We start from the raw sequence: 24,658 nt of genomic DNA, 5'->3' as shown, positions 1-24,658 counted from the left end.
CAAACCCATCCAGCCACTCACAGCTATACACCCACTCCCATACCCTTTCACACAGCCACTCATTCAGCCACACAGCCACTCACTCACCCACACAGCTACTAACAGAGCTACTCACTCTCCCATACAGCCACTCAAACATCTATTCACTCTTCCACAAAACCACTTACATACCCATAAATACATCAATACAATCCTTCATGTGCCCACTCACTCATCTATACAGCCACTCAAACAAATATTTACTGTGCAAAAGAGCCACTCACACACCCACTCACTTACCCATACATCCAAACAGCCACTCGCTTAGCCATCCGTCCACTTACACATCTAGACACTCACCCATAGAGCAATTCACCCAGCCACTCTATCAGCCATAGAGTCACACACACAGCCACTCACACACACAATCATCCACCAATAGAGCCACTGACACAGCCACCACAGTCACAAATGCAGCCATTCACCTACCCATACAGACACTCAAGGTCACTCACTCACCCATACAGCTACTCACACACTCACTTATTCACCATCACAGCCACTCACACGCCCATACAGCCTCTCAGACATCCACTCTCACACTGATAAAGACAGTCACAGTGCCATTCAGATGACATATATTAGAAACAGTATGACTCATTAGTAGTACTAAAAGAATAGTAATTTAACTTGTGCAGAAGCTTTGTATATATCTTTAACTCTCAGAAACTTTTAAGAATCACATTCACTGGATAATTTCATTAGTGATGTCATCAGTGATGTCATTTGAGATGTTATCAGTGATGTCAATAACCATGTCTTGAGTGATGTCAATAACCATGCCTTGGGTGATGCAATATGCGAGGTAACTATAAATGCTGAATTTCAATGGTTTTGAATGAGTGACATCTGAGTCTAACTAATGTCTCTGTAATCTTTGTTTTGTTAGTGAAAAAAATATATGTAATGTATCTAGGAAAATGCCACTGTTGTCATGGTTACCCCTTAACTTTTTGCCTTTTGTTGATGCTAGTTATGCTTGAAAGTGTGCTGGGACGCTGCTAACCACACCCAAGTACCAGTGTTCTTTCCCTAAACTGCACCTTTGTCTCCACAATTGGCACAGCCCTGGCACACAGATAAGTCCCTTGTAAATGGCACTCCTGGTAACAAGGACCCTGTGGCCAGGGAAGGTCTCTAAGGGCTGCAGCATGTATTTTGCCACCCTGGGGACCCCTCACTCAGCACATGCACACTGCCTCACCGCTTGTGTGTGCTGGTGGAGAGAAATAGACTAAGTCGACATAGCACTCCCCTCAGGGTGCCATGACTACAACGCACTGCCTGTGGCATAGGTAAGTCACCCAACTAGCAGGCCTTACTGCCCTAAGGCAGGGTGCACTATACCACAGGTGAGGGCATATGTGCATGAGCACTATGCCCCTACAGTATCTAAGCCAATTCTTAGACATTGTAAGTGCAGGGTGTCCATAAAGAGTATATGGTCTGGGAGTTTGTCAAACACAAACTCCACAGTTCCATAATGGCTACACTGAATACTGGGAAGTTTGCTATCAAACCTCTCAGCACAATAAATCCACACTAATGCCAGTGTGGGATTTATTGAGAAATGCACACAGAGGGCATCTTAGAGATGCCCCTGTACACCAGCCCATCTACTAGTGCTAGGTTGACCAGTTTCTGCCAGCATGCCACATCCAGATGGGTTTCTGGCCACATGGGGTGAGTGCCTTTGTGCACTCTGCGACCAGAAACAAAGCCTGTACTGGGTGGAGGTGCTTCACACCTCCCCATGCAGGAACTGTAACACCTGGCAGTGAGTCTCAAAGGTTCAAGCCTGGTGTTACAGTGCCCTAGCTAGTGGAGATGCCAACTCCCTGGACACAGCCCCCACTTTGGCGGCAAGATATTGAGAAAAACAAGGATTCACCCTCCAGCCAGGACAGCCCCTAAAGTGTCCAGAGCTGAGGTGACCCCTGCCTTAGGAAATCCTCCATCTTGCTTTGGAGGATTTTCCCCAATAGGATTAGGGATGTGCCCCCTCCCCACAGGCAGGAGGCTCAAGGAGGGTGTGGCCACCCTCAAGGACATTAACCATTGGCTACTGCCCTCCAGCCCTAAACACACCCCTATATTGAGTATTTAGGGGCAACCCTGAACCCAGGAAAACAGATTCCTGATGACTTGAAACAAGGAGAAGGACTGCTGCCCTGAAAGCCCTGCAGAGACGACAGAGACAACAACTGACTTAGCCCCAGCCCTACCTGCCTGTCTCCAGAGTCAAAAAACATGTACCTGCGACACATCCAGCAGGACCAGCGGCCTCTGCTGACTGAGAGGACTGCCCTGCAATCCAAAGGACCAAGAAACTCCAGAGGATAGCGGCTCTGTCTGAACATCCAAGAACAAACCATCTTTAAAGGGAATCCAGCCTCACTCCGGAAGCGTGAGTCCCCAACATTCTGCACCTGACGCCCCCAGCTCGTGTCCAGAAGAACCAACACTGCAGTGATGACCCCCAGGCAACTCCCACAATGTGGACACCCTGAAATGACCTCCCTGCACCCCCACAGTGATGCCTGCAGATAGAATCCAGAGACTCCCCCAGACTGCGACTGCCCGGTACCAAAGAACCCGACACCTGGAAGAAGCACTTCACCTGCAGCCCCCAAGCCTGAGAGAAACCAGCTACTGGTGCAGGAGTGAACAGCAGGCGGCCCTCATTGTTGCCCAGTCGGTGGCTGGCCCAAGAAGCCCCTCTGTGCCCTGATTGCATCGCCAGAGTGACCCCTGAGTCTCTCCATTGATTTCTACCTAAAACCCGACACCTACTTCACATACACCACCAGGTCGTCCCTGTGCTGCTGAGGGTGTATTTTGTGTGCCTGTTTGTGACCCCTCCAGTGCTCTGCAAAACCCCACTGGTATGCTCCCTGAGAATGCAGGTACTTACCTGCTAGCAGAATGGAACCAGAGCACCCCTAGTCTCCTTAGGCACCTATGTTATTTGGGCCCTACTTTGACCTCTGCACCTGACCGGCCCTGTGTTGCTGGTGCTGGGTGTTTGGGGTTGACTTGAACCCCCAACGGTGGGCTGCATATGCCCCGGAGACTGAACTTGTAAGTGCTTTACTTACCTGATAATTAACTTGTACCTACCTCCCTCAGGAACTGTTGATTTTTGCAGTGTCCACTTTTAAAAAAGCTTATTGCCGTTTTTGACAAAACTGTGTACATTACTGTTTTAATTTCAAGTTCCATACTTACCTATACCAAGTACCTCACAATTTATGTATTTATTGAATTCTGAATCTTGTGGTTCTAAAATAAATTAAGAAAATAATATTTTTCTATATAAAAACCTATTGGCCTGGAGTTAAGTCTTTGAGTGTGTGTTCTCATTTATTGCCTGTGTGTGTACAACAAATGCTTAACACAAAACAGAGCATTAGTATTGTCTAATTTTGCCACTATCAACCTCTAAGGGTAACCCTTGGACTCTGTGCACACTATCTCTCACTTTGAGATAGTATATACAGAGCCAACTTCCTAGAATGTACGAGCAAATTCAGAACTTAACTATAACGTCCCTGTAACCTTTGTTTTTTCAGTGAATTTCTAGGTTTTTTTAAATGGAAGGGAGTTTTACTTACTATATGTTATTCCAACCCTACAAGGCTCTTGGGGCTTGGCCTGGCCATCCTGCAAAATGGCCCCCACATCGTGAGGCTCTGCCCGGCGGGGGACCTAAATGCCATGATTCTCCTTGGGAGCAGCCGCCCACCTCCTACGCCTTACCGGGAGCGGTGAAGGAAGGCTCGGGAGGCTGCTGGTTGCGGCAGTTTGCCGCTTGGACACCGGGGACCGCGCTTGCCTGTCCGGCCTCGTGGATGGGCCTGGATAGGCGCACTGCACGTGTGGGCCTCAGCGATGCTTGCCGGCCTAATAGTTGGAGACCGGACTGGTGAGTGCCGCAGGGGGCGGACCCTTTTCATTTCTTCATACCTTGCCCCTGCGATCAGGGAGCGGAGACCCAGGGACAGCCTCCGACCCGCGCGATCAACACCTTGTCACCCCGCTCCTGCAGGGCCTATTTGGCAGCTGGATCGGGCCGGGGCCACCCACGGGGCCATTGGCCCGAATTTGATTTGGAGGCCTGTGCCTCCTGCCGTTCTCTCCCCGTGCCTTGGGGAGACTGCTGACGCCCTTGGACTGTGGGGGCGACCCCTGGGGCAGCTGGGGTGTGGTTGTTACCCCCCTCTTATTGCATAGTGGTGGCTTACTGGCGATCCTGGACCTAGCCTTTCCGAATCAGCTGGGGCCCCACTACTGATGACCTGCGGGGCCTGTTCGGCGGCAGAACTCGAGCTGCGTGGCCCCATGGGTGAGAAGGCTGCTGCGCACTGATGCAGTTGGCTTATGTGACTGCGATCGGCTGTGTGGTGACAGCCATAGGCCTGGCCTGGGGGTCTGGCTCCTCCCCTCCTCCCTCATGCTATGATATGATGTGAACGACGATCAGGAGTGAGCTCCTGTGAGGAGCTTCTGTCTTTGGGTGGCCCTACCTTTCAGGTGACTTCTACTGGTGTGGTGCGGTGACCCCTGGCAGGACTGCGTAGAGGATGGGGAAGGCTGACCAGAGCAGCCTAAGCTTACTTTTGAAGGTTAGAAAAAGAAAAGCGGCCCGGCCGCTTCAGGAGGAGACTTCAGCGCCCTCCGTCAGGGCTATGTTCCTAGACCACAAGCATAGCCTGGCTAACATAGACGCCAAGCTTGACCATTTGACCGAGCAAATGGATTGTCTCAAGGAATGGGTAGATGGTCATGATGCCCGTTTTGAGCAGCTGGAATCCCGCACCTCAGATTTGGAGATGGTTGCCACTGAGACTGAGAACAGTTCTACGCATGGAGTGAGTGCTGGAGGTGATCCTGAATCAAAACGAGGACCAAGAGGTCCAGTCCTGCCGTAATAACATTAGCATTTTAGGCCTCCCAGAGTCAACGGCCATGGGTCGCATGGAGGACTATGTCGAAACCATGCTTTCTGCATTATTCTCTGGCGAGCTCTCCTGGGTGTTGGTGATGGAGAGGGCCTACAGATCCCTGGGGCTGCGACCACCGCCGGGAGTCCAGGTGTGCACTATTATTGTACGCTTACTGAACTACAGAGATAGGGACACTATACTTAGAGTGGCCAGAGAGCGTAGACCTGTGATTTATAAAAAAACTGAGCTGAGCATCTTCCCTGACTACACACCTGGGGTGCAGGCAGCCCGTAAGGCTTTCTCGCCGGTCAAGCACACTCTGAGCCAGACCGATGCTAAATACTTCCTCATCTATCCAGCTAAAGCGAGTGTGCAGCTTAAGGGCAAGCTGCACTTCTCCACTGACCCAAAACTGGCTGCTAAATACGCTAAATCTGTCCCTAAAAAGGCACCGTTGGAGAGCCCCCGGGTTGCTGGTGAAGAGGGAAATACCTTAAGTGATAATGACTAAATACCTTCTACTGATTGGGGCCTCTGCGGCCTTGCTCGTTGCCTCGTGGCCTGCAAATTTGTTGTTGATTTAAATGTTAATGCTGGCTGCTCTACTATATACAACCCATTGTCCCCTTGCCCTTCCATTGCATTTGGGATGTTTTTTTGGATGGCCTTGCTTACGTCCCATTGGATGAGTCCATTCACATTGTTTATTATTATGTTGTGGGATATGTATTTGGGGATGGGAGGGATTGCAGTACTGACCCATTTGGGGGGTCAGCGTGGGTGGGGGTTAGTAATGCTCTGTACTTTGGTTACTTCCTCTATTGTTTTTCTTTCACTCCTGCTCCTCCCTCTGCATGCCACGCATACCTCTATTGTGATGATATGGACGCATGTGTGCTTAGATAGGTTGCTGGGATGGCACAGAAAAGCATAACGTCTGTGCGTTGCCTCACTTGGAATGTTCGTGGGCTGAATGATGGGCTTAAGATGAGATTGCTGTCTGCCTATCTGCAGCGACATGCGATTGATATATGCAAGCTGCAGGAGACCCACCTGGTGGAGGCCACAAAACACAGGATAAAAGCTGGTTGGATTGGTGAGAGTCATGCTGCAATGTATTCGCGATATGCTCGAGGCGTGGAGGTTTCGATTTGATAGGGCTGCAGTGGCGCATTTAAAAGGTACTTCTGGATCACACTGCTTAATACACCATGTAGATTGGTGTTGATTTACGGCCCTAATACTAATGACCCTGAATTTTTTGGGGAAGTCTGGCAGCTGATTAGTCCCGGGTCCCTGCTGTGGGGGGTGGGGGTGACTTCAACGTGGTATTGGACTTTGTGGCAGATCGTGAAAGCCTGGCTAGACCACAACATGTGGCGGCGGCCAAGGCCCTGTCTCTCATGACGGCTGAAGGTGCTTTGGTGGACCTATGAGGGCAAAGCATGGAACTGACAGGGAAGGCACCTGTAGCAATTTTGTGCATGGTAGTTGGTCCCGCATAGATAGATGGCTCGGTACCAGGGATGTTGAGCTCTGGACACAGTCAATTGAGCATAGGGCCCTCACCTTATTGGACCATTCACCGGTCATGTTGGAGCTGGCTGTTCCGGGGGTCCGGGTCATGCCTTTATGTGGTGGCTACCCCATGGTGCTATTAGAGATCAGGTATTTAGGGATAAGATCCGTGATGCAATCACGCACTACTTTGCTGAGAATCGGGAGTCTGTAACCTCTGCTGGCACCTTGTGGGAGGCTTTCAAGGTGGTGATCCGCGGGGTCTGCCTCTCTAAACAGCACGGAGTGCTGAAGGTCCTGAGGTGGGATCTGGAGGCCCAGCTTGCAGATCTTGAAAAACGCTTAGCTGATGAATGATCTGGGGACCTTCTGGCCACCCTGAGAAGAAAGATGGTACAGTATGAGGAGGCAGCCCTATGCAAAGTTTGCTTTCTAGGGAAGAATGCTATGGCGAGGAGATATGGTGAGGGTGAGAGGGCTGGCCGAACACTGGCAACAATGCTCCGTAAGCCGTGGGCAAGTAATTATGTTGTAGAGATGTCTGATTCGACTGGTGCGCGGCATACTGACACTGAGGAGATCAGGCATGTCCTTACTGACTTTTACGCGGACCTGTATGCTGAACCTTCTGGGTTGGACTCGGCGGCCGCCAATGGATACTTTGCAGATATCAGTCTGTTGTGGTTTGAGAATTTGCATAGGTTATATCTAGACGCTTCCTTTTTGGTGGACGATGTGATCCAGGCTACACGCAGTCTACCGGGTGACAAGGCGCCTGGGCTGGATGGCCTGACGCCGTCCTTTTATAAGGAATATGCAGCTATATTAGCGCTGTACCTTCTGGTGTTTTCTGCAGAAGCTCTTGAGACCAGTGTTCTCCCCGCCCCGATGCAGGAGGCTCCTATTGTGACTATTTTAAAGCCTGGGAAAGACCTGAGCTGTTGCGATTCATTAATCAATATAGACAATAAGATTCTGGCGATACTGATTGTGGCTTGGTTGCAGCCTCTGCTACCGTCCTTTATGCTGCCGGATCAATCCGGCTTTGTGCCAGGACGCTCCACCTTATACAATCTCCACACCTATTTTGCGATATATAGCACGATTGACCCTGATGACCGTGCAGTGGTAGTGTTCCTTAATGCCACTAAGGCCTTTGACTCTCTCGCGTCATATATGTTTGTTCTGCTGGCTCGGGTGGGGTTGAGCTCTAGGTTTATTCAGCTGATTCGCCTGCTGTACTTGCGGTCTTCTGCCCAGCTGAGAGTAAATGGAACTATCTCTGACCCTTCTCTGATTTCCAGGGGCACTCACCAAGGCTGTCCACTATCTCTGCTGCTTTTTGCAGTCACGATTGAGCTGCTAGCAGCTCACTTGAGACAGCACCACAATCACAGGTGGCTGGCATTCTGGCAGCGTCCAATATTAATTTCCATGTATGCGGACGATGTCGCCCTGTATAGCTGCGATCCGCAGCTGTACCTCAACACTCTGTTAGATGAGATAGTTTGCTTTGGCAAGTTCTCTGGGATCACTATAAACTGGTCCAAGTCGGTGGTGCTGCCTCTATCTGAGGCCACGGTGCAGTTCTCCTCTAGATATCCCCTCAGCTAGGCTGACCGGACAGTGTGGTATTTAGGTATCTGGCTGAGTAGGGATGTTAATACTCCTTGTTCAGCAAATTACAGCAAAGCTATTATGTGGTTGGAAGATAGGGTGGAGATGTGGCGCTCATTGGCACTTTATCTGACAGCAAAGATTGTTATTCTGCCCAAATTTCTATATTTATTCATCAATCTACCTTTTGTCCTTACAGTGAGTTTTCTGAAGGGACTCAAGTCCGCGCTCGTGATGTTGGCCTAGGGTGGCAGACAGCCCAGAATTTCATGGGAAAAACTGACACTTCCGTTTGAACCAGGAGGTTTAGCAGCTCCCGGATCTAGCACTCTATTATCTATGTGTGCAGGCACATTTTGCGCATTTTTTGGCTACACACTACACAATACCTGCCACATTTGGCACCTGAAAGTGATGCTGTGTGGCCTGATAGATTACCATGGGTGCTTGGAGGCCCGATCAGACCCAGACCACGAGGGGTCAATATGTTGGCCTGCACGGAGAGGGCCTGGACTGCGCTGATGTACGAGAGCCTTTTGCACCTTTGATGCCGGTGCTGGATGTCGCTGACATGCAGTTGACGGAGGATGCCCGAGTCTGTGAGTTTCTTCGTGAGTCTAACTTAACTACCTTGGGCTCTTGGTTCTCTGATGGGAAGTTCATCTCCTCGGAGGCAGCACTCAGTGATGTGCGCAACACCGCATTGCACCGATTATTCTACTCAGAATTCATGCCATGCTTCGCGTGCGTTACCCCTGTTTCCCTGCAATGCCCCTGGCGCGCTGAGCACTGGAACTTATATATCAAACGCAATCCTCTCGCAGGCTGATCACAAAGCTCTATGTTTGCACGCAGAACGCGGTGTCTGAGACCGAGATTAAAGCTAAAGCACACTTGGAGGTGGACATAGGTGAAGCCATTCCTGATGACGTGTGGCGACGATGCTGCGCACATATGAGATAGCTGTCCCCTAACTACAGACTGCACCTTATCAACTTTTTATATAGTTTGTATTATACGCCCAGAAGATTGAAGAATATGGGTATCCGAGCTGATATGCGATGCAAGAGGTGTCTGGCGCCTGATGCGGACTTTTTGCACCTCGCATGGAGCTGCACGGCGCTGCGTGAACACTGGACGGAGGTGCTGCGGGCGATTGAGGAGATGACTGAACTCGGACTGCCGCACACCCCTAAACTTGCCATTTTGGAATATGTTGAGGGGATTCCCGTCACGCACAGGACACTGGTGGGACTGCTGCTACTGCTGGCTAAGCATAGGGTCTCCCCGTTGTTGTGAATGGTTGCAGGATGCTTCGTATTGTCAAGAACAACTGATGATATACTGGGAACGTATGTCTGAAGTCTCCCGACCAAGAGACAGATATGGGCCCCCGTGCGATCATTTTTGGAGACCCGTGCATCAAGCGGCATACAGTCACCCAGCGTTCCCCATTGACCATGCAATGGTTATGCTCTCCTTCCATGCTATCTATCACTGCCTGCATTTATACTGGTGATCTGACGGCTGCACTGTTCTCCCCCCTTTTGCTTATAATTTCACTCTCATTTTCTCTTTCTATTCTCTTTCATTCTGATCTTAGCTCTCCCTCTGTTGCTATTACTTCCCTTCCCTTCATTTTACACATCAGGAGGTCTCAGAGATATGGTTGTGTGTATACCACGATCAGTGGTGACATGACACCTTTTTATTGATTTATACGTAAGATAGTTATACAACTTTGTTGCTCCTTATGCCTTCTTTGTCTATAAGATGTAATTATTGACCTCTCAGATATGTTAGATTGGTTATTTTATCTTAAATGCCAAAATAAAATAAAGAAATAAATAAAATAAAACTACAAGGCACTTTACAACATAGGACTGGCACATCTCAGCCACTGCCTCGCCTTCTACATACCCTACAGACATCTCTGCTCTTCCCAGCTCGCCCTTGTAGCCATTCCCAAAATCTGAAAAAGCACAGCAGGAGGAAGATCCTTCTCCCACCTCGCAGCCCAGACATGGACCATGCCACCTCAGGCTGACCACATCACTGAAGCAGTTCAGGAAGGACCTCATGACCTGGCTCTTCAATTGAGCAGCACTCCAACAGCCAGCACCTTCAGTCCATATGGGTGATTAGCCCCACTTTAGAAATCACTGATGAACTGACTGATTGAATCCCCGCTGCACGAGACATGGTTTGGTCACAAGGCCTGGCCACCAGCCAGGCCTTGCAGCAAAGCCATTATAGCCACCTAACCCTATAGCATGGATGTCTCTGTCAGTCGATCTGTGAGGTGGTGTATAAGTGTTTGAGTGGGTCAGAAAGTAGGTGAGTCTGAGTGGGTGTGAGGAGTTGCATGAGTGTATGAGTGGGTGTGTGAGTGGACCCATGAGTCTCTGAGTTCATGTATGAGTGAATGAACTAGTGTATGAATGAGTCTGTGAATTTTCTTTCAAATTTTTCCAAATTAGCAAATAATTCATGAAAATTAAGGATTTTTCATGAATATTTTGCACAGCGACGCAAAGTTATTTGAAACCCACCCCTTGCCATGCACATTTGTTTCTTCATACATTTTACTGCAAATATTATCAAGGATGTTATCAAAGATATCATTTGTGCCACAATTAGTAGGGTAACTAGCAGTGCATGGCGAGGGTGCGAGTTATAGTTACCTTAGGAGATGACTTATAGTTACTTGTTATAACTCTAACTATAACTGGTGAAATGCTATGTTTTGGTACATTTAAAATGTCTACCTAACTATAACGTCCATGTAAGCTTTGTTTTTTTTAAGTGAATTTTTCTGTTTTTTTCTTTAATTCTGTTTCCCAACTTTTCAGTTATTTTAACGTATAGTAATTTAATTAATATATGTTAATCCAACCACTGCTGCGCATGGCCGAAGCAAGCCAGGCCCTGAGGTCAACCCCCTATAAGCACCTAATCTTGAAACGTGCACAGCCCTCACCTGTGCACAGAGGAGGTTGCCCGCAAGACCAGGCCTGTAGCCGGACCCTGCAGCCAACAACCCCTAACCACCCGTAGCCATGTTGTGCATAGCCCTTTGGCCACGCACGGCGGAAGTTGGCTGCAGCTTCTCTGGGTGTGAGAATATGTGTGAGAGGGTGAATCTAAAAGTGAGAGTGGCTGTCATATTGTCTTTCTGGGTGTGAGAGTGCGTACATCAGTGTTTTAGTGGGTTGTGTCAGTGTGTGCGGGGGTCTGTGAGTGGGTGCATGAGGGTCTCAATGGGTATGTGAGTGGTTGTGTGAGTGTCTGAGTGGGTCTGTGAGTGAGAGTGTAAGTGTCTGAGTGGGTGTGTGACTGGCAGAAATTGATTAAAGAAAGACAAAAAGAGAGAAAGAAATTGAGAGGGAAATAGATTTTTTTAGGCTTTAATATATCATATATTTAGATATTTGTGCTGGATCTAAAATGAAAAATCTATTTGTTATTTTTAAATAATGATAATAATTTTTTTTATTAAAAGTTAATAAAAAAGGATAAAGTCCAGCTAAATTCAAACTCCCAATGCTCAGTGTGAAGGTTTGTGCCTTGAATGGCTCCCCGCGGTCCCTATATATTTATTTACTTATTATTTAAAAAAAGAAAGTTAATTAAAAGCCCTCACAGGCTACCTGGCACTGCGAGGGAAGTCTGAAGACGTCCCTAACAGAGCCCTTGCTTCAGCAAACACAGGGATAGAGAGTGAGTAGAGCTTCTGATTTTGACAGCAGGCACTGGGACAGAGAGAAATGAAAGTTTTGGATTTTGACAGCAGGACCTGCTTTACAGGTCCGCTGTCAAAACCCAAAGAGTCTGCTGTGTCTTGGCTGCAGCTATGTCCTGGGGGTGGGCATCCCTGGACGTAGGATGAGCTGACCCTAGGGGGTGGCAGTCTGCAAGGCCATCTGTGGCTCCAAGAGGGGAGCTGCGTGCCCCCCCTAACATGGACATACCCCCGGGGGGGTGGTGGGCTCTGGGGCAGCTGGGGACCGCATGGCCCCCCACAAATAAATTGCATTTTGCCCCTGGGGTGGTGGTCCCTGAGGTGTGGGAGGGGCTCCACATGCCCCCTTGCTTATTATTAACTAAATAATGGTGGTGGTGGTCCTCGGGCAGAGGGATGGGGCTCAGCTCCCCCCACTGCTTTTGTTTATACAAAAGCCCCCGGGACTTGGCCCTCTTGGGGCATTATAGTAACCAAGCATGGGAGCCCACACTTACTTTTTTACATTTTTTGGCAGATCTATATATCCACCTCGTAAAATCAAAACCCCACCACCAGAGCTAAGGTTTTCAGGCTGCTTGGATCCTTGCCCCTTTTCTTTATTTTTACTTTTTTGGGGGATTCAGCCGAGTCCCAAGATGACTGACAATACTTCAACGACTTCTGTTGTTGAAATGTTATCAGCCAATCAGATGTCTGCACGAGATCAGGAAGGGTCTAAAATCCTTTGCGTCCCTAGATATACAAATTTAGATTTTCTTTGAGTTCTCTAAAACTACTGAACAGAACTACACTAAAATAAAAAAGCAAACCTCTATTGCTGTTAAAAATCCCTATAGAAAAATGAATGGGGAAAATGTGTTTGGGGACCACCTCTTATTCTTGGCTCCCTCTGTATGGATCACCCTGGAACTTTCCAGGCAGCAGCTGAAGTGACTGGAACATTTTTTGTAAAGTTTTGTGCTCATTCGTCAAGGGGTGCCACAGATATAGGCAAGTGAAAAAGCACTTTTAACATAGAAACTAGATCCTAACTATACATGAAATATAGCAACCAAAGAGGCTCTAGTTCAGAGCCAAAAAGGAGCACTCTCTGGATTCTCAGCCACAGTCATTTCACCCAGCATGACACGTTGAAGTGGAGCCTGTTTGGTATATATATATATATATGTATATATATATATATATATATATATATATATATACACATGTTTTTTGAACTGCAAGTGCCTTTAATCAGTTTCCAACTGTATAAACTTTCTATGCTGTCTATAGGTTCCAGGGTCATAACGTGTCATCTTCAAATCCCTTTGTTTCATTGCAAAGGCCATGCTAAACAAAGCATTGCCAAGGCCATGTCAAAGGGTTGTCCAATCTACAATCTCTTTTTTAGCCTTATGTTCCTTCACTAGAGCCAGAACTGAGGAGACATCCTCTTTCCTGCTGGAATTCACTTGAACTTTGGCACACCACGTCAAAAATAGTTTTCAGGAAGAATCTCAAAACATTGGCCTTCTACTATTCGCTCCCACTTCTTCTGTAATCTCAGAGCTACATCTGCTCTTACATCTATAAACCTGTCTGCACCAATACACCCTTTACAAAACTCTCATTCATTCATCTGATCCCCAAACACCCGAAACATAGCAATTTTTAGTTTGTTCTCTGAAACAGATAACTTGCTCTTTCTCTTAATGCAGGCTAGTGGCAGCAGCAGGTGAGATTTGAAAACAGTGGGGCATAAAAGTTTGTTTTGAGTGGTCTCTGGCGAGTGAGCATTGCATGTGAGCCTGACCGCCATGAATGGCGCTTGGGGGGGTTCTACACCCTGGCAAAATTTTGAAAAAAAGAGTGGGCAAATGGTGCATTTTCAAGCAAATTTGAGAAAGGAAGAAGGTCAATAAATCAATTGTGAAAGAGGTCGTGTGACCTGGTGCTGCAATTGGTACCGGTCAGAAAGGGGTGATTTACGTCATTTGACCTTGTAACTATCATCGTTGGACTCTGTTGTGCAGCATCACATAGTTTGTAAGCGTGTAAAGGTTCTGACATGTTTTATGCTTTTGTGTTTCATAAGCATGCTGGCATACTCTTACACTCTTACACACTATGGCCCTGATTATGAAGCTGGCAAGGAGTGATAAAGTGGCGGTAATACCTCCAACAGGCTGGAGGTAACTTCTGCCAAATTATGACCATGACAGCGAATGTACCACACCAACTGCCAGGGCAGAAAAAACACCCACCACGGCAGTAGCCATCAACAGCCAGGTGGAAGACAAAGTACCGCCCACCATATTAAGATACTACAATCCGCCACGTGTTCCGGGGCAGTACCAATGCCATCAAAAGCCTGGTGGAAACACATCACAGAAAAGAAAAGATTCACCATCGGAGACACGGGGAAGAACAACTCCTCCATGGAACCCGAACCCCAGGTTTTTCTTCTACGTTATGCTCCTCCTGGATCACCAACGCCGACGAAGGTGACGAGCTGAGAACATTCGCCTAGCACACAGGGGAGGGAGGGAGGAAAACGAGTGTGACACACACACGCACAACACACACCTGACACACACAACCAGCTGCACACCAAACATAAATTTGCACCCAATACACAGCAGAATAATACAAGGACAACAGGAATGCACCAGGGTGAATGCATTGGTATCAACAGCTAATAAATAATCAAATTGTCAGTGAAACAGATATGTACAAATGTACACAAAGGGACACTGCCCAGTTCAATGTTCAAAGGGCCCACATGGCACAGTCCAAGTCCCAACACGAATCCTGACTCCATCCAGATAGAACTCTGCAGGGGCATCGGTTTGCAAGTGGGCAGGCACCTCAGGGGGATCGGGGTGGGGGGCACCTGAGCAGAAGTTAGGAACAAGCCCACTGGTTCTGGAGGAGGCTCCATGCCCATTTCCCTGTCCCGGGGAGTGCAACACCACAGTCTCTCAGGTGGGTGACTTGCCAACTGGTTCTGGATGGGGCTCCATGCCCATTTCTCCGTCCTGGGGAGTGCAAGGCTACAGTCTCTGGAGTGGGTGACTTGCCCACTGGTTCTAGAGGGGGCCCCTCGTACAGCAGCCCCTGGAGGGTGGCCTACATGGCTTTCGCCGGTGGTGATGGCTGCTCGTTGGTGGCAGATGGAGGTGCCTCCTGGGTAGCCTCTGCAGGTGGTGATGGCTGCACAATTGTGGCAGATGGAGATGCCTCCTGGGCAGCCTCTGCAGGTGATGATGGCTGCACTGTGCTGGCAGATGGGGGTGCCTCCTGGGCAGCCTCTGCAGGTGGTGATGGCTGCACTTCCTCAGCTGGCGGTGGGGGCCCAGTGACCACTAATGGTGGTTGAGGTGTCACCCTGATAGCCTTCGCTGGAGTAGAGGGCTTCACCCTCTCCATGACATTGGCCACAATCCTTACCCTTCCTGGCAGGGGTTGATGGCTTCTTCCGCTTCATGGCAGGTTGTACATTTTCCTTAGCCTTCCGGGCAGGAGTCGAGGGCTTCTTCCCCTTCAAAGCAGGAGGTGCAGGCTCCTTCCCCTTCTTGGCTGGTGGAGTGGGATCCTTCACTGACTTTCCCCCATGACTAGGTGGTGCCACCACTGTCCACATGGACTGTTTGGATGAGGTGCTGGGCTGGGTTGTTGGGACCCAGCTCTTACGGGCAGGACTGGGGGAGGGGGTTCGGGAGGGAAGAGGTCAAGTTGGGCAAGGAAAAGCTTCTTAGGGATGGTGGGGCGGGAGGAGGGAGGCGGGATGGGAGTGGAGGTTGAGGGAGTGGTTGTAGAAGTTGTATGTCTGCTGGATTTGGGTGCAGGTGCATGGGCAGTATGCTGATGTGAGGCGGATTGCTGTTGGGTGTGCGAGTGCCTGCGTTTGTATCCTTTAGGATGGGGGACAGACAGGGTGGGAGAGGACACATGGGACGCGTGCATGGATGTTGTGGAGGTGTCTGCTAGTGAGGTGTGTATGCTGCTTGGTGTGGTGATGCTGGTGGTTGATGTTGGTGCAGTGTGGACGTGACTGGGAGGGAGGTGGTGGAGGAGGAGGAGGGGAGAAAGTGGAGGCAGTGGATGTTGTAGTGTTTGCAACTGCCTGTAGCTTGCGTGAGTGCTTGTGGGATGAAGTGTGGTGCATGTGTATGCCTGCACCGCTCTTGGGTGCTGCCATGTGTGCATGCTCGTCAACATGTGTGCATAGGATGGGTTGGGGTTGAATAGACTGAGACTGGGAAGTGGTAGTTGGAGGGGGACGGTAGAAACAGGGACAATGGCTGCCATCAGAGAGGAGGCCAGAGTCTAAATCGATCTCTGTTGGGCTGTCAATCCACTGTGGACGCCCTCCAGGAATTGATTGCATTGCTGCATCTGGGATGCCAGTCCCTGGATGGAATTCACTATGGTTGACAGCCCTACATTGATGGATCTCAGGTCAATAGTCTCCTCACTGAGGGCAGCAGGACTCACAGGGGCAGGGCCTGAGGTACCTGGGGCGATTTAGAAGCCCACCCTCCTGGGTGAGTGGACACGGGCAAATCGCTGAGGGGCTAGGGAGAGGGCGGTGCTGGTATGGGGGTGACAGCTGTATCTGCAGTTGGGTTGGTCACAGAAGTGTCCAACACCACCAGGGATCTCCCATCGTAGGAGGTATCTGAGTCTGTGTTTTCACCTCCTGTGTCCGCCGGGGTGCTCCCCTTGCCCTCCGTCTCACTGGGTCCCTTAGCGTTGATGGACTCTGCCTACAGGGTCCTGTGGGATACAGCTCCCTCTGTCACCGGTGCCCCTGCTCCTCTGCCAGATGATGCTAATGCACACAAGGACAGGATGACAGAACAAAAAAGGGAGGAGAGAGAAAAAGGAAACACTGGGTCAATTAATGCACCAATGCCACAGTTGGCATACGCACCACTGTCACACATAGGGATCAGGCTTAAGCACTATGCATTGCACTGCCAGTGATGTGGCTAGATGTAGAGGCAAGGTGAGGACCACACACTGTCAACTGCACCCCTCCTGGTACCCACAAAACCCTGCCTGAAATGGAATGCTAACAAGCTAGATTACCTGTATTTGCCATACACCTATTACCCTAGAGTTCACCCACGTTGCAATGTCTGGCCTAGCCTTAGGGGCCCCCACTAACTCACATCCTCCACCCGGATCCCACTCCACCTTCTAAATTTTAGGATAATACCCACTGTACATACCCCGTTGTGGCTGCTGTAATTCCATCAAGCGCCCTTTCAGCTCTGGGTAGCCCACCGCCAGTATGCGGGCCATCAGGGGGTCAGGTACCGACGGGCACCCCTTCCTCATTGGGTGGCCATCCCCAGCTGGGCCTCCACGGTCTTCCATGCCCAGCTCTCAGGTCCTCCCTCCCTTTCTGACAGTGGGTGCTCCGTCCGCCATAGACCCCCAGGCTCCGCACGTCCTTGGCGATGGCACGCCATATCCCTTCTTTTGATGGCCGGATTCTATGCAATGGGACATATCCCTAGTATTATTGGGGCGATTGAAGGGACACATATTGTGTTTGTCACCCCCGCCAGAATGAACAGGTGTTCAGGAATCGTAAGAGTTTCCACTCACTGACTGTGCAAATGGTGTGCCTGGCGGACCAGTATATCTCCCACATCAATGCTAAGTATCCTGGGTCAGTGCATGATGCCTTTGTTTTGAGGAATTTCAGCATCCCAAATGTGATGGCCCAACTACAGAGGCACAGGATATGCCTAATAGGTGAGCCTTGTTCCCCACCCACTGTATGTTAGTGTATGCCTTCAGGTGTTCCCCTTAGGATTGTGTAAGGGTAAATGCTGTCCCTCAATACTTGCAGGTGACTCTGGCTAGTCAAACCTATCATGGCTGCTGACCCGTGTGAGGAATGTCAGGACAGGGGCAGAGGAACGTTATAATGAGGCACATGGGCGAATCAGATGGATTATCGAGACGGCCTTCGGGCTCCTGAAGACCAGGTTCAGGTGCCTCCATCTGACAGGTGGATCCCTGTGCTACTCACCCGAGAAGGTCTGCCAGATAGTAGTGGCATGCTGCATGTTGCACAGCCTGGCCCTCAGATGACATGTACCTTTTCTGCGGGAGGAGGAGACTGTAGATGCCCCTGTGTCAGCAGTAGACCCTGAGGACAGAGAGGATGAAGAGGCTGAGGATGAGGACAACAGAACATCCAATATCCGTCAATACTTCCAATGACACACAGGTGAGACAGATCAACTGACCATTCCTGTAACTATTGGTGTATTCTGTGTGGCTGTAGCATGATGACATTAACTTCCTTCGCATCTCAACTTACTGTCACCGATGGCTTGTCATTTTGCAGATGTTGGTGAGATAACAACTGTTTACTGATGTGCTGACTACAGACAGCTGCAGGTCCTTATTTCTATGCTCTCATAGTGTGCAGATCATTTGCACTAGATGTGACTGTTTCCATAAATGCACATTTTCAAAACATAAAACACTAGTAATCAAATTGTGCTCAAGGGTGTTTACTGTAATGCTAAGAAATTGAGGGGAAAGTGCAATGGAATGGGGTGTTGATGGAGGAAAGTCCAGGGTATTGTTCCAGTCTGTTTGTAGCACAGGTCCAGTGTCCAAGTGGCCATAGGAAGCGGAGCAAAGGCAGTTCAAAGTGGACAAGGAGACTGTGTGGGACCCAAGGATGACAATCAGGAGAGTCTAATTTCCTGGTGGTGGTCTTGGCAAGTGTCTTTGGCTTCTGTCTGGTTCGCAGGGAACATTTGCAAGGTAGTTCACCTTCTGCAGGGGAATGGGTGCTGGTGGGCTGTGGGTCCTGTGGAGGGGCCTCCTGCCCACTAGCAGCAGTGGAGGTGGAGGGCTGGTCAATGGAATGGCTAGTGGTAGGGTCCACTGCTGTGCTGTTGCCTCCCTCATCATGTAGGCCATGTCTGCCAGTACCCCTGCTATGGAGATCGGGGTGGTGTTAATGGCCTGCAAGTCCTCCCTGATCCCCTGATACTCTCCCTCCTACAGCCACCTGTTCTCCTGCATGTTGTCAAGGATCTGGCCCATCGTGTCCTGGGAATGTTGGTAGGCTCCCAGGATCTTTGAGAGTGCATCCTGGAGAGGCGTTTCCCTGGTCCTGCAGTCCTCCCAGTGAGTAGTAGTAAATCTTGACTTACCAGTGTCCAGTCCTCTTGCTACTCCAGTGAGTCCCTCAGGATACAGTAATGCCAAGACCTGCTTCTCCCATGCTGTGAGCTGTGGGGGAGGAGGTGGGGGTCCACCGCCAGGCCTCTGTATGGCGAGCTGGTGCCTTGCTGCTATGGAACATACCTTCCCCTGTAGGTCGTTCCATCTCTTCCTGATGTCGTCCCTTGTTCTTGAGTGCTGTCCCACGGCATTCACCTTGTCCACAATTCTCCTCCCTAGCTCCATCTTCCTTGCAATGGATATCTGCTGTACCTGTGCTCCAAACAGCTTTGGCTCTACCCTGAGAATTTCCTCCACCATGACCCTTATCTCCTCATCAGTGAAACAGGGATGCCTTTGTGGGGACATGGGTATTGTATGGTATGTGTTTGTTAGGGTGTGTTGAGTAATGTGGTGGGGTGTGTGAGGGATGTATGAGTGTAAGTGGTGTGTGTATCTAGTTGTCACAGAGGTCTTGGTGTCATTCTGGTGGCAATAATATGCATTCATAAATGGTTGTGGGTAATGTGGGTGGGTGTTTTATGGTGGTGTGGGTGTGTGGTGTGTGTATGAGTGTCAGGTGTGTGTTTTTAGTATTGGCCAATGTGGTGTTGTTTTGTATGTGGGTGTCCATTCTGAGTGTTGCGATATGTACCACCAATGGTTTACCACCATTAAATGTCCGCTGTGGTGATTCGTGGGTCACAATGTTATGGGTGTTGTTTTGTTGGCGTAATGTTATGGGTGTCGGGACTGCCACTTTAGCACAGACCTTTAGGGTGGCGGATTTGTGTATGTGGCTGTATTCTGTCGGATTGGGGTGTGTGTGTGTCATAATATGGCGAACGGATATCCGCCAACGCGGCGGTAAGCAGGATTTACCACCAATGTCATAATGAGGAGCTATATTTCCTTCCTTGACTAGCTCTTTGTTTCTAGAGGGCTGAAGACACAGTGGGGTGCACTTCTATCAGGTGCCTGAATGGAAACGGGGCCTGTTCCACAACACAAATTGTTTGCTTAAACTCATGTTTCAACTACAGGCGCAATATGAATAATTGATAAGGAACTGACTGTACAGAATGGGCACCACCAGCACTGGTGGGGTGAGCAACTAAGAGATGCTGGAATCCTGACCGAACCTCCCCTTCTTACACAGAGCAAAGGATACCCCAGAATGCCATGTCAGCCTGAATGCATTAGTTGAAATAAAGGAACATGTTCAGCACAAACAAACAAACATCCCGTATGAGTGGAGCAGAGCTCCTCATTACTCTTTGTTGGTCCCTCTCTTTGTGAATGGCAGTGACAGCTCTTCTGTCTCTTATCTCTCTGTGAATAACAGTAACAACTCTTCTCCCACCTGGTGATTTGTGTAAATGGCAGGGGCAGCTCGTCTTCCTCCTGGTGATATGTGTGAATTGCAATGACATCTCTTCCCTCTCCTGATGATGTGTGTGAATGGAAGTGACTGCTCTTCTCCCTCCTATGATCTCTTTGTGGATGGCAAAGACTGCTTGCTCCATTCCTGTAATTTCTGTGTCGGAGTCTCTTCCACCCTCGCTAGCCCCTCCAATCAGGATGTCCCTGGGGGAGTTTCTGACACGATTATTTCCAAGGAGGCTGCAGTCTTCCATTCTCTCCCTCCTACCATCTCTCTATCATTAAAGTGTCATTGAGAATTGACACCACTTATTTTTAGCATTGTTCACTCCTTGTTTGCAGCCAGAATAGCTCTAAATGGAGAGGAGTGCAAATTATAGACTAAGATATTTTTAACCGCAAACAGTGTATTATCAAACAAATCCACCCCTGGGGGCTGTGAGACAATGCTGCCCAAAAGCATTACTCTCCTGCTGTACCAAGGGGCGGCTATTCAATGTTCCTGATGTAGGTGTGCACTCTGAGGGTGCATAATGAATTTACCAGAGCCCACATTATCAAAGCTGCCATGCTTCTCTTTTTTATTTTCACAATTGCTTCCCCTTTCCTTACTTTATTTCAAGTGTGATTAGAAGACATCACCGCAGGCCAGAGAGGAACCCCTATAACATGCGGCAATGTAGACATGTCCCCGTAGTAATTGCATACTCACTTTTCCACAGAATGTATTTTAAACCCTTGAGTGGTTAAGAAAATCACTTGCTGTAAAACATTGGCACAGTTTAACCATTTCCAAGCGAGTTGCCATGTCCAATTGCATCTAAAGCATCCCTGTCTGACTACGCCCCGGTGATATCACCTTCATCTCAAAGTGCAAGGAATCTGCAGGTGCCACCCCTGTAAGAGGCAGGTGGAACTCAGCCAAGGGCCTCATTTTCACTATCTTTTTATCTCCTTAATCAACTAGTACCCAACTTAACTCCCCCACAGTGTCAGTGCTCCAGAGTCATGGAGTGTGATAGAAATCCACACTCTTGCCACAGTTGTCATCTGTGACCTGCGTTTACTCATGCCTCGCAGATAGCACCTAAAACTTCTGGGGACTGAATCTGGCTAGTACTCAAAAACATATTTTCTCTCCCTGACTACACTGATCCATCACATGACCTCTTGCTTGATGATACTTTGCCTGGGCTAAAGCACTGATCACTCCTGCTACACTCCTTCCTTTCCATCTAAAACCCAAGTGCTAAGCTGCTGCCAGTCTCGCAGTGTGACCACATCTCACCCACACTCAGAGTATTCCAGTGGGCCTCACTTCCGGCATGCAGCCTAAGTTAGCCGGTACCTTTTACAGGGTCACTCACATCAACAGGCCTGACTCCCTGGCCATATAAGTTGTCTTCTATAGCTGTTCCCGTGCCATTTGAAAGGCAGAGTTCTTGAGTACCCCGTGGTAACAAACGAGAAAAGAAGTCCTTTTGCATGCCTACGTGGAAAACACCCCCACCACCTCACACTTCTCCCTTCATTGCTCACCTTCAGGAAATAATGCAATACTTTTTTCCATTACTTTTCCATCGCCTCACTTATTGGATGTCCTACTGTAGTGACGCAATTGTATCCGCCGACTTATGCTAATGGAAAGGTCTGTCTGTGCCACTTTTGTATGTTTTGGCATGTAATTAATTGACCACTGTATAACACTCTGCAGCCCTCCATTATAGGTGCCGGAGCCATAAATGAAGACAATAAAATACATTAAAAATACAAAAGGACAGGGAACATTTTGGCATCCGATTAGAACAGGCACCCACTACAAGTGTGCTCTGACATTGTGCTTGAAATCTTACTACATCTGCCTGATGGCCAAACTCCGCATTAAATCCAAAATTAGGGCTCACCTGGGTGGTAGGCTGATGCAGGCCCTTTATAGCGGCTTCACATGGACAAATAGGGTACGGTATAGTCGAGATAGTCATCACATCATACTCGCAATACCTGAGGTATTATATAGTCCAGAACTGCAGTCTCACACCCAGGGCTCCAGGGTGTGTCTCTTTACGCCAATCCTGACCCAGCTCCTGCTGTTACTGAAGCACCAGGATTGACTTGGGTGAGCAACCTTGCCTCTTATTGCTGAAAAAGGGGGTTGAGCCTTTGAGTCACCCCTGGCTCACTAATGCGAGACTCTAAGAGCCCTGTAGTGTGCATGTCAGCCTGGGCATTGAAAGGGAGCATTCCAAACTGACATGCACACGTACAGACTTGATGACTGAAGATCAAGTATGGTCAGTACAAATGGCTGGACCTTTTAAGCTTCATCAGTGCTTATTTTTGTTCATTGTTAAGTCTAGGCACTTCTGCCATTAGTTTTTTTTTGTATCTGGTTCTACCCGTATAATTTTAAAAATACTGATCCAGTTTATGATTGCTATGTAAGGCCTGTACAATGAATCAGCATAGATTTTGTGAATGTGATTATTGATTTACACAACATAACTTGACCTGAATAGACAATACAAACAGAACATTCATAATTGCCTCTAATGACCTACTAAAGAAATACATGACAATAGAATCTTTCTGAGCCATGACTGCAATGTGATTATCTTCATAAATTGAACATTTTATGTTGGTTTGCTTCTGCATAGCTTTGAGACTTTAGAGTCGAAAGAACATTGATGCCAAGAAAATTAAGAGATTAATTTTCGTATACTCATTGTATGATTGCATAATTTACAATACAATTAAATAGAAATATCTATTTCTCTTGTGTCACACATTCTGTTTAGTTTTGCAGGCTGCATTGTCTGGAAAATCATGAAAGAACACAACATCACCTTAATGTCTGGGTTCATCCTTTTGGACTCACAGATGACCCACTTCTTCAGCTGCCACTGTTTGTGTTGTTTCTCCTGGCTTATTACATCACCCTGGTGGGAAATGCTGGCCTCATCATACTGACCAAGATCTCGCCTCGTCTTCACACACCAATGTACTTTCTGCTTCACCATCTGTCCTTTCTGGACCTTTGTTATCCTTCAAGTGTCACACCTAACATGCTTACAAACTTTTTATTACACAGGAAATCAATTTCCTTCCTTGGATGCGCATTGCAGATGTTCCTGTTTCTTGGCTTTGGAAGTGCAGAAACACTGCTCTTGGCAGTAATGTCATATGACCGCTACACAGCTATCTGCAAACCTTTGTTTTATCATAAAATTATGACAGAGAGAAATTATATTTCTCTTACGGGTGGAGTTTATCTAATATGGTTTCTGAACTCTGGTCCACACCAGTTTAACTTTCACTTTGCACTTTTGTGGCTCAAACGATGTTAACCATTTCTTCTGTGATGGCCCACTGTTGCTTTCAATATCCTGCTCTGACACATCCTTCAATGAGTTAATGGGTGCTATTGTGGTAGGAACTGTCCAAGTTGGGTCCCTCCTTGTAATACTTGCAACCTACATGCATATTGTTGCTACTATCTTCAGGATCCACTCCACAAAGGGGTGACACAAAGCCTTCTCTACCTGTTCCTCTCACTTTGTGGCTGTCACTTTGTATTATGGGATATAATGTTTTCATGCCTACGTCCCAAGTCCAGTTACTCTCTGAAACAGGACAAAGTAGTACCAGTGTTCTATTCAGTCATAATTCCATTGCTGAACCCTTTGATTTACAGCCTGAGAAACCAGGAAGTGAAAAGGGCACTGAAGGAAGTGATGAGCTGATCATGTGTGCAGATATGATAAATGTCCTTGTGACACAAGGCAATCAATCCAATAGGGGCACTATTTCTTTTCAGTGCAAAGTCTTGCAGACCTGGTGTTCTGCACTCATGTGTGCAGTTTTAAGAATGACTAATAACTTCCACATTTCTGTGACGATTGAGAGTTAAAGGAAATGTTTGATGCATTTTGAAGCTAATCTCCAAGACTCTACCCTTGGAGAGTGACTCGTTTCTGGATCATATAGACCAGGTTCTGGTGTGGGAGTAAAATAGGGGAAGGGTGAGAGAAACACCAGTGGCATCTTCAGTGATTTGGTTCCAGCTTCACATGTATTAAGAATTCTTCAGACACAAACATACTTGCATACATGCTCTCAGTACCACCTATTAAAATGACTAGGCCTGAGTGAAGTTTCAGTTTACACTGCAGTAACTGGAGTAGTTTCAGATTTTTTGCATTACTCTTGTAACATGAAATCAACAAAAACT

General features: G+C 48.3%; 1 pseudogene; it reads left to right on the top strand.

Moving 5' to 3' along the window:
* The first annotated feature begins 8,559 nt into the window (after positions 1-8,559).
* On the top strand, positions 8,560-24,170 carry LOC138287073 (olfactory receptor 5F1-like; annotated as a pseudogene).
* Positions 24,171-24,658: the final 488 nt, after the last annotated feature.

Source organism: Pleurodeles waltl, chromosome 4_1 (assembly GCF_031143425.1).
Source record: "Pleurodeles waltl isolate 20211129_DDA chromosome 4_1, aPleWal1.hap1.20221129, whole genome shotgun sequence".
In the NCBI taxonomy this organism is placed as follows: domain Eukaryota; kingdom Metazoa; phylum Chordata; class Amphibia; order Caudata; family Salamandridae; genus Pleurodeles; species Pleurodeles waltl.
The sequence above is the reverse complement of the archived record's forward strand: the minus strand, read 5'-3'. Positions and strand labels throughout refer to the sequence as shown.